The sequence below is a fragment of the Python bivittatus genome, unplaced genomic scaffold (assembly GCF_059951505.1).
Source record: "Python bivittatus isolate LINGU-HERP-01145 unplaced genomic scaffold, Pbiv_v1 ctg000160_np1212, whole genome shotgun sequence".
Classification (NCBI taxonomy): Eukaryota; Metazoa; Chordata; class Lepidosauria; order Squamata; family Pythonidae; genus Python; species Python bivittatus.
This window is the reverse complement of record NW_028277076.1, coordinates 10,511,946-10,525,997: the sequence shown is the minus strand read 5'-3', so window position 1 is coordinate 10,525,997 and position 14,052 is coordinate 10,511,946.

The window sequence follows — 14,052 nt, the reverse complement described above, 5'->3', positions numbered from 1 at the left end:
CTGGCTGTGGTTTGAGAGCGGCTTGCTTTGCTGCCCTATCAGCCGACTCATTGTCTTTAACTCCTGAAGGTGCTTTGACCTTGACTATTGCCAAAGCTTCTCCTGTCATAAACACCTTTATCTTGAGAATTTCTGGTGGGCCCTTGACCCATATTTAATTGCAAGGCAGCTATTCTGACTTTATGCTTTTCCTTCTTTTCATGATGTATTCACTGATGCCAAGGATGACTGGCTTCCTCCCTGAGTTCATTGAGCGACTTACTCTCACATCCCCGGAGATGGGTTCTCACTTTGTTTCCTAGCATTCAGCATGTCTGTTTCAGGCTCCTGAGCTCCCCCATGCTTCTTAAAGGCAGGAATCAGTCTCTCATAAAAATCGCCAGGATTTTCATCCGTGTTTTGCTTTACATCAGTAATTTTAGTCCAGTCCAATCCTGCTGGATAAACAATTGCAATAGCATAGCAAAGGTATGTGCATTCACAAGTGATTGTGCAAGATTCTCCGCTCCACTATCAACTTTTGGAGCTTCCGCTGGCCAGTTAGATTGCCTGTAAATTCTGGCTGCTGCAGTAACTGGCATAATATGAGAAATGAACATTTTAAAGTCAGCATGAGTTGGATGATAAGTGTCAATGCAGAGCTTCAGTTCTTCCTTGAATTTGGTTGGGTTCTCATGGATGGGTGGAAATCATCTTCAGAGGGCTTCTAATTCTAGGGGATTCCAGGGTTCGTGTACTTCTGCGACTTCCCCTTTGCCACTGGGTCCTTGCCTCATAGGATATAATTGAGTGTGAGATCTTGTATGACTCGCCACGCGGCTGCTGACAGTGGAATGTGCCAGTCCAGATGGAGAATGGGGGGTGGCAGCTGCTCCTTCCCCCACAGCGGGCTGAGCCCTTTGTTGATTATGAGGAGGGGTGGTCAGCATAATTTCCAGGAGAAGGTCTTCCCATTGTGTTAAAGTTAACCCTCTCTCTTTAGTTACTTTGTTAGTTGGCAACTGGGGATAAAGTCATGCTGGAGACTGAGACCCCTTTGTTTCTGTTGTTGATGTTTTGCTAACCTTGGTATAACCCTTTGTACCATTATGCCATTTTCCATATATTTAATTACCTTTGAACCAAACCTTTGCTGCATAAACCTAACAGGAGCTCCCTGTGGAGCTTCCTTCAAAGCATGCTTTGTTTGCAAATTACCCATTTTCTCCTTTCCTTTCCTTTCCTCCCTTTAGCCCTTTCAGATTTTACTTATCTGATATTTGATCTCTGCCCGCATCCAGGATCTGAAGGTTCCTCTTTTGCTGGCCTCTCTTCTCCTGCGTTGATTATTTTGGTCCTTAGATCCACGTGTTGGGTTGCTTTTGACCGGGGAGGATCAGCTTTTATGTGATCCCTGGCACTTTCACTCCTTTTCTTCCACAAATGCACTCAAACACCTCTCACAGTCCGCCTGGACACTGTTAACACTTCCCTCCCTGCCTATTAGCAGCCTGAGGCAACTTCACTCAAAAGGAAATAACAGGAAGAGGGAGTTTGAGCAGATTCTCGGGGTCAGCCTCTGATCAGCATGAAAGGAACACAATGACTCTGCCAAGACCAAATTCCCCCTTGCTTTCTGGACACTCCCGGTCATCGCAATTAAGCTCACAGGAAGGCTGGGGGCGGCTGAGAATTTGGCATGGCCATGCACCCGACAAACCTCCCTAGCCAAAATAGACTTTTAGACACAGACTGTTGCCTTACACACACACACACACCTAAACAGTGCCCTTATACAGCAGTGGGAAAGGGACATGGGATCAGGCTCACCACAAGACTTGAAACCTTATGAAAAAGGGCTCCCAGCTTCTCTCATCTTTTTTTCCTTACATTTGAAAACCAAAGGGATAACAAGGAAACTGATATTCATGAATCTTCACACATTTCCCTCATTTCTGTTATGTTGAAAGGCTTTAGGCAGACATCCTGTCTCCCAAAGTGTCGAGGCCATAAAGATATGGGAGAAAGTGACCCCGATCTGCATTCTAGGGAACAATAAAATTCAGAAGATCAAAGGGGGGTGCCCGAATTCTGACTAGTAACCAATAGGTCATCAGGAAGATAAGTTTCCCCCAATAATAAGGAGGATCCAAAACTTATGCCAATTTCAGCCAATCATTTGTTAATTGCTGTATCTCTTTGTAAGAAACATGTATTAAATCTTCTTTGGGTGCGACCGGGGCTCTTCTCTGTCTTAAGGGGAGACTCCAGCTGACTCTATTGGCAAGCTTTCAATAAAACTTTAAAATCTCAGCTGGTACTTTTGCATCTGATCTTCTGCTGGACTGAATCCTAACTGGGGAGAGTCAGAACCTCTCAAATTTGCTAACAGAAATGGGGGCTCGTCCGGGATCCTTTTAAGTATCTGGTGATCCTGAAAGGGGGGAGGCCCTTTGGGGCCCGGGGACCCCTAAGGGATCCACAAAGGGAAGATCTGATGATTCCTGACTGGGAATTTCCCTTGAGCTGTGCCAGAATGGGTGAGTACAGTTGGGTACTCTAGGTAGGTTTTTCCGGTTGAGAGGAAAAACCGGGCGGTCTGGCTGAAAGGAATGGGGCATGTGTCCATTGTCTTGCCTCCCAGGGGCGACCAGGACTGCTCAGCGAACGGGGCATAGATGCCCCAATTTCCGCACAAGGTCTGAGACCGACTGCCAGAGTTGAAATCCAGTGTGTTCCATTCACCAGTAGCGTGTCCCGCCTTGCTGCAAGTGACTGTGCACGTATGTGAGTAAAAGCAAGCTGGACCCGTGGAGAAAAAATCCTAGCACTAGGTGTATGGAAGACTTCTGGCATGGGCAGCTGTGCCAGTAAGCCAAACCCTCACAGGGGGACGCCTCTTGGGTGTGTAATTAAAAATTGGCAAGCTCTGGGAGATTCCCGGTCTGGAATGACGAAAGAGAGATTAATTTATCTTTGTAACAAAGATTGGCCATCTCAAAAGGAAATTTTCCTTCCGTGGCTAGAGGAGGGAAGCCTAGAGGCAGAGAACATTGGGGTGCTGATTGATTGGTGCAGACTAACTCCAGGCAGAATAGAGAGAGGAGATTTGGCATATGCAGGATGCTTTGCCTCAATAATGATGAACCCAAAATGATACCCCAGTGATGGGACTGTGTTAATGGTTCAACAAAAACATCTGAAACTCCATAATCCATATGGGGATGCAAGCTCTGAGGAGCTGAAAAAGATCCTTTATGGGTCTCCTGAAAGCATTCTGCCAGCATACCCCACAATCCCGACTGTACCCCCGGCTCAGGCTGCATTAATGGACCAGCAATGGGAAAGAGCCAGTGCAAGAGTAGGACAGAGTGCCCCAGGCATGGGGGTTCGATGGTCTCTTACTCCTCCTCCTCAATGTAACGCAGTTACCAGTCAGAGAAAACAAGGGTGGGGGAGGTTTCTTCCAGCCGTATGGGCAGGAAAGATTTTCCACCTCCCCCAGAGGATTTAGATTTCTCCATGGAAGAGACAGACATGAAGGAGAAAGGAAAAGGAAAGCAGGAACCAGTGGCAAGTTCTCCCGTAGTCACCAGAAGTAAAAAAAAAAGCCCTTAAGGAAAAGAAGGGACAGGAGGAGACTGAGAGATCAGGAAGTGAGGAGGAGTGGGACAAAAGGGAGGCAAAAATTATGTATTTTTCTCCCATGGGAATGGTTTGAACCTGTTGGGCCTGAGGCAGTGGGCAGGGCCCTTAGGACTGTGAGCTCAGCCACCTGCTCTCTAGATCCATGCCCCTCCTGGCTTGTGAAAGCAGCCTGGGGTGGGGGTGTCGTGTGGGTGGGTTCTGGCAATGGTGAATTCTTCTTTGTGTGAGGAGGTTGTTCCTGCACCTCTTAAGGAGTCTTTGGTTCACCCCGTCCTCAAGAAGCCATCGCTGGACCCCATGATACTAGACAATTTTCATCCAGTATCCAACCTCCCGTTCTGGGGGAAGGTGATTGAGAAAGCGGTTGTGCAGCAGCTTCAGAGGACCTTGGATGAAGCAGATTATCTGGATCCTTTTCTATCACGGCTCAGACTTGTGTATGGTACAGAAACAGCATTGGTTGCGCTTTTGGATGATCTCTGGTGTGAGCGGGATGGCAGTTGTGCATCCATCCTTGCCTTACTTGACCCCTCGGTGGCTTTCGATACCATCAACCATGGTATCCTTCTGGATCGGCTCAGAGGATTGGGGGTGGGTGGCAGGCACACTATTCTGCTGGTTCACCTCCTTACTCCAGGGTCAGTTCCAGTCAGTGATGACTGGGGAGGAGGGATCCCACCCCCTGCAATGTGAGGTGCTGCAGGGGTTGGTGCTCTCACCTCTATTTAACATGAGACCAGTGGGTGAGCTCATCCGTCGCCATGGGGTGAGGTATCATCAGTATGCTGATGATACAGTTGTACATCTCCGCCCTGGGACTTAAGCAATGCTGTGGGCATCCTATCTTGGTGTCTGGAGGCTGTGAGGATCTGGATGGGGAACAACAGACTTCAACTGAACACTGGCAAGACTGAGTGGCTGTGGGTTTTGAGCCTCTCTGGTTCTAGGGTTTTACCATCTTTAGTACTGATGGGATTGCACTGCCTCAAGCAGACCCTGAGTCATGAGCCATGATTCAGAGTCTGACTCTGACTCTGATTCTGACAATGTTACTCCAGCTGAGTTTGTGGAGTGTCAGTCTCAGGAATCATTAAGCCATGATGCATCTGAGACTGATCAGCCACAGGCATCTCCTGATCAGCTGGAGCAGTCAAATGACAAGCCACGACCCCCAGCCCCAGATCCAGATGCACGCAGAGGCAAGCAAAGCAGCGCCAATCAAGGAGACTCCTCGCAAGGTAAAGGGTGAGGCCGGAATCATTGTAGTCAGCTACCAGCAGAGAGATTTACGTAGCTGGCTTTGCCTTCACTCTTTGTTGGAAAACAATTGTTTAAAAACCTAGCTCATGTCTTGTGTGTATCCTGAATTCTTGACTTCTGGACTGGCTGACTACCCGATTTGGCTTTGTGACTTTTGGCATTGTAATTAGACTACTCTTTTGCTTCTCAGACTACTAACAGTACTTTACTTTGATAAGTCTTTGTTTTGCAGCTTGTCTGCTGTTATCTGCTTCTGCTCCTTGGCAACTGTGTCTGCTATCTTAAAACAGAACAGTTTGTTTTCCAACCCATTAACTCTTAATTGACTGTTAATTAAAGGGGGATGACTGTTCGCATCCATGACATTCCTTAAGTCACACGTGTCCCCTGGGTGGTGCCAAAGAACAGTCACTTTGAGGTAAACATCTGAAGCCTCAAAGTTACGGTAGCCAGTTAATCTTAGTGATCTCCTGGCTATATTACATTGCATTAAAATATGCCTAAGGGCATGAATATAAATGGTCCTTTTCGGGACCCTACGACAAAGAAGCTTGGCCCTGCTATCAAAATTTGTCACATTTTGACAAATAGAAGGAATAAGTAGGTCAAAGTGTCAGGTTCTACAAAGGATTTTGACAGATATTGATGTTGTTGTAATCCAGGAGACCCACGTTGATGATGAGGATCAGATTAAACAGAGATGTAGGATCCCTGGCTACGATCTGTTGGGAGCAACATACCATCATACTTATGGAGTGTCAATGTATATACGGTCGACAATTGAAAATGCCCAGCTGTGCTCAACCTCTGATCTCAATAATATACATGAGGTAATTGTTAAAATAGAATTAACAATAATTAATATATATAAACCTCCAGCCACTATTTGGCCTCCACAAGTTATATCCCTGTCTCCACTGGCTGTATATCTTGGAGATTTCAACAGCCATCACACTCAATGGAAGTACAGGGAAAATGACAAAAATGGTAAGATGCTTGTTAACTGGACAGATGATAACAGCTTATATCTAGTATTTGATGCAAAGGATAGAGGAACATTTAAGTCAGCAGCTTGGAGGAAGGAGTTTAATCCTGACTTGTGTTTTGTGACCACCAGTGAGAAAAAACTCCCAGTGACAACTTCATGATTGGTGCTAGCAGATTTTCCCCATAGTCAACATCGTCCAATTCTGATTGAAATTGGCACAAGTATACCTTTGGTGTCATCCTTTCCCCATCCAAGATGGAATTTTAAGAAGGCAAAATGGAATGTATTTACTGAAAAATTAGATAAATATCTGGGTTGGATCCCCCCCAAGCTAATAACTATGAGAGACTTGTAGGCGCATTTATATGTACAGCAAGAAAGACTATTCCTAGAGAATATCATAAACAATATACCCTGGGCTGGAATGATACTTGCGAGAACTTGTATCAAGAATTCCTAAAAAATGGAGATCATGAAATTGCAGATGAATTACTACATAGTTTTGATGTAGTTTGATGAGAGAAATGGATGGAGACCATTAAATAGCTTAATTTTAAGACATCTAGTAGAGAAGCATGGTCGTTATTACGGAAATTAGGGGGAAGTAAGAAGAAAATAAATAATAAGACACATATCCCAGCCAGTAAGATCGCGATACATATATTGTCTACATCTAGAACACAAAGGGATAAAGCCCATACAAGACAAATTAGACATAAACTTAAGGCTGTTTAAAAGGTTAATATTGAACAATTTGAATATTCATGTCCTTTTTCCACTTTTGAAATTACAAATGCATTTAAGGATGTAAAAGCTGGTAAGGCACCTGGACATGATGGTATACACCCTGAATTCCTTTTGCACTGTGGAAAATATGCGAAAAGGTGGTTGGCAGAATTCTTTTCAGACATTATGGAAACAGGTATAATACCACATAAGATGAAGCAATCAAAAATTATTGCAATACTTAAACCGGGAAAAACAAATGATCAACCAAAAAATTATCGACCAGTAGCACTGCTAAGCACAATCTATAAGCTCCTCAAGAGATATAGCAGAATTAACCAGAAGATCTTCCAGAAGATCCCAGTAGAAGAAGCTGGATTTTGACCTCCCCGAAGTTGCGTCAACCAAGTGCTTTCACTAACAACATATATAGAAGTAGGATATCAGACGAAGCAAAAAATGTCAGCTGTCTTTATAGATTTGAGTGCAGTATATGACACAGTGTGGAGACATGGATTGTTATATAAATTAATACAAGAAATCCCGAGTCAAAAAATTATTCGACTTATTGATAATATGCTCGTTGGAAGAACTTTTTTTGTGATAATGGAAGAGGACATTAGTGTCTCTAAAATATTAAATAACAGCTTACCACAAGGCTTGGTTCTTGCACCCCCTTTTTTTAATCTATACATAGCCGACATACCCTATACAAAGTCCAGGAAGTTTGGCTATGTGGATGACCGGGCTATCGCCACCCAACATAAATCTTTTGAGACAACTGAAGATGTTCTTACTACTGATTTAGAAATACTGGATAAATATTTTTGTAAGGAGAGGTTACAGCCTAATCCAACCAAGATGGAAGTAACATGCTTCCATGTCTGCAATAGATCAGCAAGCAGAGAGCTTAATGTAAGATTTAAGGGAAATCGACTTAAACATAACATACATCCTAAGTACCTCAAGGTTACTTTAGACAGGACCCTTTCCTATGAAGAACATTTGATGAAGACTGCTGCCAAACTGAGAAGCAGAAATAACATCCTACACAAATTATGCGGCACTAGTTGGGGTTCAGCACCAGATATATTACGAGTGTCTGCACTCAGTTTGGTGTACTCAGCAGCAGAGTATTGTGTCCCAGTGTGGCTTAACAGCCCTTACACAAGTAGGATTAACGCACAACTGCATGAATCAATGTGCATTGTCAGTGGGACAATACGATCTACTCCCACATACTGGCTACCTGCTCTGAGTCATATACCTCCTCCAGATGTAAGACGGAAAAATGCCCTCCTTCAAGAATACCGGAAGATTATTGATAATGCCCAGCTACCAATATTGAGTGACGTAACCTGCCTGGAGAGAAATAGGCTGAGATCTAGACATCCAGCCATTTCTACTGCTAAATCACTTGTACAAGATAACTTTAATATCCACAATATGTGGAAACAGTACTGGCTAGAAAATTGCCCCCCACAATGTCTAAGTTTAATCTCCATCTCAGAGAAACCACCTGCATTTGACCAGCCCTGTACAATATGGACAACACTGAACAGAATTAGCATGGGCCATGGTAGATATGCAGATGCCCTTTATAAGTGGGGCAAAATAACATCACCAAATTGTGATTGTGGGGCTGAAAAACAAACTATCCAACATATAGTGACAGAGTGCTAAAACAGAGCCTATAATGGAGATTTTGCTGACTTCCTGGCTGTGACAAATGAAGTAAAAAATTATATTTGCAATCTAGACATACGTCTATAATTTTATGCGTTATATCTTGTATTTTATCTCTTGTGCTTCTATTCTATTGAATTGCGATGTGAATGTGCCATTCGATAAATAATAAAATACTCTTAATTGACTGAGAGTAAAAGTTTGTTTTGTCTTTAAAAAATGTTGTAAGAGCTCAGTATGGAAGAACTGGTGGTTGCAAATGCTCAGTTAACTCAAGCAGGTTGCTACTTACTGCTCAGTTGCAAGCAATGCAGACTCAGCCAGCACAGGCTGCAGCAACACCCTTCCCATGTCTAAATGCCCTGTTGCTTGCCCAGAAAAGTTTGATGGAACAACATCTGAATTCCCTGCCTTCTGGGCTCAATGTAATTTATATATGAGCTTGCGACCTGAAGATTTCCTAACAGATCGAGTTAAAGTGGGGTTCATCATAAGTTTACTGCAGGGAGCAGCTGCTAAGTGGGCAACACCTTTGTTAACACAGCAGAGTACTTTATTGGATAACTTCCTTGAATTTAGCCAGCATTTACAAGCCATGTATTCTCATGCAGTGAAAGCACAAACAGCCAACCATCACCTTCGAGAATTGAGACGAGGGCATCACTCTGTGGCTACGTATGTAAGTGACTTGCAGTTGATTGCCCAAAGTTTGAGCCTGGAATGAAGCAGTCTTGATAGACCAATTCCAGGAAGGGTTGGCTGATGAAATCCTAGATGAGTTGGCAAGAACTGAGTGCCCTGACACATTGCAAGGACTTATATAGCTATGTCTCCAAATAGATGGGAGGTTACAGCAGAGAAAAGCTGGAAATCATGGATACAAGTCTGTTGCCAAGTTTGCTGTTCCTTTATCAGTACCCAAACCTGAGAACATTTTGACAGAGGAGTGGGAGTGCACATCTACATTTATCCAATGCAGAAAAGACCAGGAAGCATCAAGAGGGGCTATGCTTATATTGTGGAGGTCAAGGACATCTGGTTGCCACACATCCTATAAAAAACAAACCCAGTAAGTGAACCACACCCAGTTCAAAGGGACTACTGAATCAAAGAACAACGGTTGCAGCTCAAGCTCAAATACAACATAGTATTCCTTCAAAACATCTGGTAGTTGACATTTCTCTGCACCTTCCAAGCAAGCCAGAAATACACAAGCCATGATAGATTCTGGGGCCACTGTGAACTTTATGGAGTTACAATTTGCCACAGATCAAGGAATACCCAGCCACGCCATTCAACCCCCGTTGGTGCTGGAAACTATTGATGGGTGACCTTTACGTTCAGAACCAATAGATAAGTCCACACCTAAGCTTCACATGTGCTTAGGTCAGCACAAAGAACTGTTGGAGTTTTACCTAGCATCTGCACCCCATTTTCTTGTGGTTTTAGGGCTTGAAAGGCTTCAAGCCCATGATCCACTTATCACATGGTCTGAAGGCTCCATAGTCTTTAAGGCTCCTGGTTGTAGAACTCATGTAAAATCATCTATAGAGACAGTAGCAGCTAAACTCAGCAAAGAATCTGGCCCAGCTTTACCCGCCAAGTATGCTGAATACCAAGATGTCTTCAGTGAAAAAGAAGTGGATCATCTGCTTCCTCATAGACCCTATGATTGTCCAGTTGACCTAGTTCCAGGGACAAAGGTTCCAGTTGGGCATTTGTATTCACTTTCAGACCCCAAACTAGCCACTCTTCGAGATTTCATAGATAAAAACTTAAAAAGAGGATTTTTCCATCTACATCTCTAGCTGCTGCTCCAGTGTTATTTGTAAAAAAGAAATCGGAGGAACTCTGATTCTGTAATGATTTCCGAGTGACTTACATTCCAAGTCATCGTAATAAGTGAGCCGGTGTTTTGTCCCAGAAACCTGAATACAATCAAGCTGATTATGTTGCTCTCCTTCAAAGTGTTATTCCTTTGGAGAAGTTTGCAGCTGTCCAATATCAGAGGGTTGGTTGAAGGACTTGCAAGAACAATGGCAGAAGGATCCTTATGCTCAAGACTGCATATAGGAAATTCAGAATTTGCCCCAGAATCAACTTAGTTGGGCCAATTGCAGTTCCAGGGACGCTACTATGTTCCTGTTGGACCCTTGTGGGGGAAAGTTCTTCTTCTTTGCCATGATACTCCAGCTGCTGGCCATCTTGGACAATATAAAATTCTACAACTTTTGGTTTGTGATGATGTCAATCATTATGTGGCTTCCTGTTCTATTTGCCATTGAGCCAAGCACATTCCTGGCAGCCCTCAGGTGAATTATTACCCTTGCCTGTGCCAAACCGACCATGGGGAACAGTATCTTTGGACTTCATTACTGATTTGGTGCCACCACTATTTTAGTTATTGTTGATATGCTCACTAAAATGGCACATTACATCCCTTGCACTGGATTGCCAACTGCTAAAGATACTGCACAACTGTTTATCCAAACTATCTTCAGATTACATGGACTGCCTGATCATATAGTTTCAAACCAAGGCCCTTGGTTTACCGCCAAATTTTGGCTGGAGGTCTGTCAATGTTTGGGCATGCAAATTCACCTGTCTTCTGCATACCACCGCCAGTCAGATGGACAGACAGAACATTTAAATAGCATCTCAGAACAATGTTTATGTTGTTTTATAAATTTCCAACAGGATAATTGGGTGGAGCTTTTACCAGTTGCAGAATCTGCATATAATAATGACCATCAGACAACTATTCAGATGTCTCCTTTCTTTGCCAACTATGGTGTCCATCCTTGATTCCTTCCGTTTCCGCAAACCTCTGTCACTTCCTGCAGCAGAGAACTTCTGTCAGGAATTAATGGTTATTTAAGCCTTGCAAGACCAACTTTAAAAAGCCAAAGAGATTTATTTGCTGACAGGCATTGACAACCTGGACCCAGTTTAAAAGTGGGAGATCAAGTTTGGATTTCTACTCAACATTTGCCCGTGCCACATCCATACAGAAAATTGTATCACAAGTTTATTGGTCCCTTCCCCATCAAAGCCATCCTTAACCCAGTTGTGTACCGAGTCAAGTTACCCACCTCAATCGGTGCATCCTGTATTTCATTGTTCTCTTCTGGTTCCTGATGCTCCAGCAAGGTCTCTTCATCCTTCCATTCCACCTCTGCTTCCCATTTCAATCAATGGTGAGCCTGACTATGAAGTTGCTTGCATCCTGTGCTCTCAGTTGCCCCATGGGCACCTCTAGTAACTAACTGACTGGAAAGGATATGGACTTGAGGAACGTTCATAGGCAGATGTGTCACATGTTCATGGGACTGGAATTTCTATTGCTAAGTAATGCAGTCGTAAAGCCCTCACTGCCCTGAACTCCATGGCCCCTGCTGCCTTGCACTCTGCCACCCCCAGTTGAAGAAAAGAGGAAACCTCACAAGGACTTGGGAAGGCTGCACACAACCTCAGGAAGAAGGCCTCATATGGCCAGCAGCTGCCTCCTGAAGGGCCAGGCCAGGCATGCCTCATCATCAGCAGGAGCAAGGAGACAGCAAAGGTCAGCTGGGGGTGGTGGAGTGCAGGGGCCCACAAAGGCAGAAATAGGGGGAGATAGGCAGGTGGGGGTTGTTGAAACACATTCTGTGGTTGTAAGTGCAAGTGGGTTGCCAAATGCCTGAATTTTAATCGCGTGACCACAGGGGCACTCCAATGGCCGTAATTTCGAGGACCAGGCATAAATACCATTTGTTCAGCACTGTTGTAACTTCAAACAGTTGCTGAATGAATGGTCATTAAGCAAGGACAATTTGTAAGCTCAAAGTTATCCATCATTTAAAATAAATATTTTTTGTAATTTACCTTCTGTTAATTTAATTCCTTTCGCTGAGGTTCTGTCTTTTTGTGGGCAAACCACTCCATTCCAATCTCCCCAAAACACCAATTTTCATAAGACAGGTCTATTAATTTTTGATAAGTCCCTTAAAAAATATAGATTTATTTTCATTTGAGGCAAATATTCCCAATATACAATCTTAGTTTCATTCAAACTAATTTCAGCCCCTACATATTGCCCATGATCATGAACTGATTCATTATCAATTTTGTTGTAATTGTGGATCCCATTTTTCTTGGTTGTTCCCACTGAAATAAATTCTTGTCCCAAATTTGTATAAATCAAATATTTTTATCTTTTTTTCTTATATGTGTTTCCTGTAGGCAAACTACATCTTGTTTAAATTTTTTCAAATAATGAAATACCTTTTTTTTTTTTTTGCGGAGGCCCATTTATATTCCACTTTAGGTATTTAATATCCATGTTTATGTTGGATATTATAAAACAAATTTCTAAGTTTACTAGAAAAGTCTATACCTGTAGCACCTAACATAGTAGTCTCTTCCTGATCTTCTTGCTGTATTTGTTGTATAATTGAACTTTTGATCCAGTTGCATCTCCTCTATTTCCTCTTTAAACTGTTCATAAAAATCTCTTGCCTTTTGGACTGAATTAAAAGTTGGTATCTCTGTTGCTTAAAAGTTAAAATCACTCCTTCCAATTTGTCCCAGTGGAATGGTATCCTCTTCTGTTTATCTGTCAGAAAGGTGTATTCTTTTCTCTTGCACAATATTTTAATAGATATTTCTCTGAGCAAAATTACTTCTGAATTATGTATTCTTAGTACTGAAATGTTGTTGTAGAACCTTGTCTTCTTCCTGACAAAGTGCACAAGTGTATCTCTTGGTACTTTTCTTAATTTTGCATATCTTGTATTAATTTTGTACACCTTGTCCTCTTCTGCATGCATATCTTCTTCAACCCATTACAGGAACTTTGTTAGAGATTCAACAACTTTCTCTCTCTCTGATATCTTCACCAGATTCCTCTGGAACTGCTTTCAATCTTAAACAAAATTCATTCTCTCTTAATTTTAGTAGTGCTGCATTGTCTAAATATTTTCCCATCTCACAATTTATTATTTCTGTTATTTTCCAAAATTTCTGTTTTTTCTTTGATTTATTTAACCTCTCCACTCACCTGTATTACAAATTCTTCAAATTTTTTATTAATCTTTTCTTCCATATTTGCTAATATTTCCTCCATTCTTCCTTTTGTGTAGCCAAATCTCTTTTAACCAATGCAATCACTGAAGAAGTTACTGATGCTGTAACATTCTTCCCCAGTTCTTCAAACATCCTTTGTAAAATCTCTGATGTAATTCCTTTTTCTGTTATTTCTTGTCCCTCTGTAAATGATCCACTACTCCCTTCTGTAATTTTTGCTGCTTTTCTTGTAGTAGCCATTTTTCTACTTCTAATTATAATCCAGAAAGGAGAAGTAAAATGTAAAAGAGAGGCTCACCCCACCCCATATACCTAATTCTATTGTTCCTTTCGGCACTCTGTACATCTGTGGTCATGTGATCTTTCCCAACCCCCCGTTTCCCTTCTTTCTCTGCTTATCTTTGTTTAGCAAAGTCAGCCAATCATCCTCTTTAGCAGATTTAAACAATCCTCTTTCCCATGGAGGTATGTATTATTTATTTATTTAATTCAAAAGTACTTTAAATAAAGCAATATTCCAAATTTAGCTGTCCCCTTTGTCCATTTTTAACTTTCACATTTCAAACTCTTGGCAAGTGTTTTGCTTTTGGTTCTTTTTAAGTCCTTATAATTGTTTCCTTATCATTGTTAGCCTTTCCCACAAGTCGAAGGTGCACTTGTTACCTGGAATTTTAGGCTTCATTATTAGCATTTTAAAAAAG